The following is a 5000-nucleotide window of genomic DNA, read 5'->3' as shown; positions in this document are numbered from 1 at the left end:
CCCTCTCTCTCTGCCCCCTTCCCACACAATACCAAATTTAACCAACTTTATCGCTTAACCTAACTGTGGCTGTACCAGTTTATCGCTTAACCTAACTGTGGCTGTACCAGTTTATCGCTTAACCTAACTGTGGCTGTACCAGTTTATCGCTTAACCTAACTGTGGCTGTACCAGTTTATCGCTTAACCTAACTGTGGCTGTACCAGTTTATCGCTTAACCTAACTGTGGCTGTACCAGTTTATCGCTTAACCTAACTGTGGCTGTACCAGTTTATCGCTTAACCTAACTGTGGCTGTACCAGTTTATCGCTTAACCTAACTGTGGCTGTACCAGTTTATCGCTTAACCTAACTGTGGCTGTACCAGTTTATCGCTTAACCTAACTGTGGCTGTACCAGTTTATCGCTTAACCTAACTGTGGCTGTACCAGTTTATCGCTTAACCTAACTGTGGCTGTACCAGTTTATCGCTTAACCTAACTGTGGCTGTACCAGTTTATCGCTTAACCTAACTGTGGCTGTACCAGTTTATCGCTTAACCTAACTGTGGCTGTACCAGTTTATCGCTTAACCTAACTGTGGCTGTACCAGTTTATCGCTTAACCTAACTGTGGCTGTACCAGTTTATCGCTTAACCTAACTGTGGCTGTACCAGTTTATCGCTTAACCTAACTGTGGCTGTACCAGTTTATCGCTTAACCTAACTGTGGCTGTACCAGTTTATCGCTTAACCTAACTGTGGCTGTACCAGATTATCGCTTAACCTAACTGTGGCTGTACCAGATTATCGCTTAACCTAACTGTGGCTGTACCAGTTTATCGCTTAACCTAACTGTGGCTGTACCAGTTTATCGCTTAACCTAACTGTGGCTGTACCAGATTATCGCTTAACCTAACTGTGGCTGTACCAGATTATCGCTTAACCTAACTGTGGCTGTACCAGTTTATCGCTTAACCTAACTGTGGCTGTACCAGTTTATCGCTTAACCTAACTGTGGCTGTACCAGTTTATCGCTTAACCTAACTGTGGCTGTACCAGTTTATCGCTTAACCTAACTGTGGCTGTACCAGTTTATCGCTTAACCTAACTGTGGCTGTACCAGTTTATCGCTTAACCTAACTGTGGCTGTACCAGTTTATCGCTTAACCTAACTGTGGCTGTACCAGTTTATCGCTTAACCTAACTGTGGCTGTACCAGTTTATCGCTTAACCTAACTGTGGCTGTACCAGTTTATCGCTTAACCTAACTGTGGCTGTACCAGATTATCGCTTAACCTAACTGTGGCTGTACCAGATTATCGCTTAACCTAACTGTGGCTGTACCAGATTATCGCTTAACCTAACTGTGGCTGTACCAGATTATCGCTTAACCTAACTGTGGCTGTACCAGATTATCGCTTAACCTAACTCAATTTGTCCCTTAACCTAACTCAATTTGTCCCTTAACCTAACTCAATTTGTCCCTTAACCTAACTCAATTTGTCCCTTAACCTAACTCAATTTGTCCCTTAACCTAACTCAATTTGTCCCTTAACCTAACTCAATTTGTCCCTTAACCTAACTCAATTTGTCCCTTAACCTAACTCAATTTGTCCCTTAACCTAACTCAATTTGTCCCTTAACCTAACTCAATTTGTCCCTTAACCTAACTCAATTTGTCCCTTAACCTAACTCAATTTGTCCCTTAACCTAACTCAAGTTGTCCCTTAACCTAACTCAAGTTGTCCCTTAACCTAACTCAAGTTGTCCCTTAACCTAACTCAAGTTGTCCCTTAACCTAACTCAAGTTGTCCCTTAACCTAACTCAAGTTGTCCCTTAACCTAACTCAAGTTGTCCCTTAACCTAACTCAAGTTGTCCCTTAACCTAACTCAAGTTGTCCCTTAACCTAACTCAAGTTGTCCCTTAACCTAACTCAAGTTGTCCCTTAACCTAACTCAAGTTGTCCCTTAACCTAACTCAAGTTGTCCCTTAACCTAACTCAAGTTGTCCCTTAACCTAACTCAAGTTGTCCCTTAACCTAACTCAAGTTGTCCCTTAACCTAACTCAAGTTGTCCCTTAACCTAACTCAAGTTGTCCCTTAACCTAACTCAAGTTGTCCCTTAACCTAACTCAAGTTGTCCCTTAACCTAACTCAAGTTGTCCCTTAACCTAACTCAATTTGTCCCTTAACCTAACCCACGTTGTCCCTTAACCTAACTCAAGTTGTCCCTTAACCTAACTCAAGTTGTCCCTTAACCTAACTCAAGTTGTCCCTTAACCTAACTCAAGTTGTCCCTTAACCTAACTCAAGTTGTCCCTTAACCTAACTCAAGTTGTCCCTTAACCTAACTCAAGTTGTCCCTTAACCTAACTCAAGTTGTCCCTTAACCTAACTGAAGTTGTCCCTTAACCTAACTCAAGTTGTCCCTTAACCTAACTCAAGTTGTCCCTTAACCTAACTCAAGTTGTCCCTTAACCTAACTCAAGTTGTCCCTTAACCTAACTCAAGTTGTCCCTTAACCTAACTCAAGTTGTCCCTTAACCTAACTCAAGTTGTCCCTTAACCTAACTCAAGTTGTCCCTTAACCTAACTCAAGTTGTCCCTTAACCTAACTCAAGTTGTCCCTTAACCTAACTCAAGTTGTCCCTTAACCTAACTCAAGTTGTCCCTTAACCTAACTCAAGTTGTCCCTTAACCTAACTCAATTTGTCCCTTAACCTAACTCAATTTGTCCCTTAACCTAACTCAATTTGTCCCTTAACCTAACTCAAGTTGTCCCTTAACCTAACTCAAGTTGTCCCTTAACCTAACTCAATTTGTCCCTTAACCTAACTCAATTTGTCCCTTAACCTAACTCAATTTGTCCCTTAACCTAACTCAATTTGTCCCTTAACCTAACTCAAGTTGTCCCTTAACCTAACTCAAGTTGTCCCTTAACCTAACCCACGTTGTCCCTTAACCTAACCCACGTTGTCCCTTAACCTAACCGACGTTGTCCCTTAACCTAACCGACGTTGTCCCTTAACCTAACCGACGTTGTCCCTTAACCTAACCGACGTTGTCCCTTAACCTAACCGACGTTGTCCCTTAACCTAACCGACGTTGTCCCTTAACCTAACCGACGTTGTCCCTTAACCTAACCCACGTTGTCCCTTAACCTAACCCACGTTGTCCCTTAACCTAACCCACGTTGTCCCTTAACCTAACCCACGTTGTCCCTTAACCTAACCCACGTTGTCCCTTAACCTAACCCACGTTGTCCCTTAACCTAACCCACGTTGTCCCTTAACCTAACCCACGTTGTCCCTTAACCTAACCCACGTTGTCCCTTAACCTAACCCACGTTGTCCCTTAACCTAACCCACGTTGTCCCTTAACCTAACCCACGTTGTCCCTTAACCTAACCCACGTTGTCCCTTAACCTAACCCACGTTGTCCCTTAACCTAACCCACGTTGTCCCTTAACCTAACCCACGTTGTCCCTTAACCTAACCCACGTTGTCCCTTAACCTAACCCACGTTGTCCCTTAACCTAACCCACGTTGTCCCTTAACCTAACCCACGTTGTCCCTTAACCTAACCCACGTTGTCCCTTAACCTAACCCACGTTGTCCCTTAACCTAACCCACGTTGTCCCTTAACCTAACCCACGTTGTCCCTTAACCTAACCCACGTTGTCCCTTTGCCTAACATAGTTCACTGCTCGGAATCTCTGGTGTCGTTGTTATCCTCATGTAGATGTCTTGCGAGTGTTGCTTACTTTCCACATATTCCTGCTATCCACTGTCAATTGTACTGCAATAGGACTATATCGCCGACCCCCCCCTCCCCCCCCTCTGTCCCCCTCTGTCCCCCTCTTTGTGTCTCTGTCCTCTCAAGCTGGTCGGTCTGGCGTTTGAGTGTTAAATGAGCCTCGCAGCTGTTCAGTTGCATTCAGATGTCGACGCCCTCAGTGTACGTCGTGGTATGGTCTGTGTCCATTGTCCGCTGATGTCGTACGCGTAACCCACACGCTGTACCGATCATCGGTCGTTACGTACAGAGTGAAGTAGTGTGATACGTGTGACCGTACGCTGGCTGTGCCCAACGGTGTCGAATCTCAATTTCCATATGTTGTGCTTGATGCTACTTGTCTCGTCTCCCAATAACAGCTAGGTTGCACTGTGGTACGCCGTAGAGGCGTGTGGGAGGAACGTACGAACGCATTGTATGTCACCCTGGGTCGCTGGGGGTGGTGGTGCGGTGAGTCAGGTCAGGTCAGGTCAGCGTGAGCCGTCTGATGTAGTGACGCGTGTATTCCGACTTTGTCGTATTGCCTCACACAAAGTGCTACCCTGGTGGACCGCGTTCCATATCTGGGACATGCCGCAGATGCCGGTTGACAGTGGATCGCGGAAGGTACATCGCATACGTGCGCGGGCCACCTTCCACGTGTTCTCTTCTGCACATGTCGCAGTGTGTATGTGGTCTGATGTAGCGTGTCGTGACACATGACATCCTGGCATGCAAGAATTGTTGAATTCGCAAATGTAGGTGGACATCTACGTTTACTGCCCAAGATACGCAAATGAACTGGAAATCCGTTGTTGAGCGGTTGTTCACGCTGGAGGTGAATCTGTGATGGCGACGATCGGTACAGCTATTAACCGGTTGTTTCAGCGGTACCCGCCACATCCACACGCGTGACTAGGCCCATGTGGGTATGAAGCGATACGCGGCGGTGGCTTGGTGGGACTGTTCCCGGCCGGTGAAGGGGGGCCGCCCGGCGTGTTGGCCGCGCGCTGCGTGGGCGCACGCGCAACAGGCGGCTGGTGGGGGGCGCCGAGTGGCAGGAGCGCCAGCCGACGGGCCCGGCAGGCGGCGCAGCTACGCTGCGGCGCACCCTGCACGCGGCGCCTGGCGGCCAAAGTTGGTTCAGCCGAGCCCGGTGCGAAGCGCGGTGGACATCTGCAGTGTGCTGGTCTGATTGAGGACTGTGTGCGTTGAGGATGCGCCGCCGCCTGGCACTCGGCGCCGC

This window comes from Schistocerca gregaria, unplaced genomic scaffold, assembly GCF_023897955.1.
Source record: "Schistocerca gregaria isolate iqSchGreg1 unplaced genomic scaffold, iqSchGreg1.2 ptg001044l, whole genome shotgun sequence".
Classification (NCBI taxonomy): Eukaryota; Metazoa; Arthropoda; class Insecta; order Orthoptera; family Acrididae; genus Schistocerca; species Schistocerca gregaria.
Note: the sequence above shows the minus strand (reverse complement) of the source record.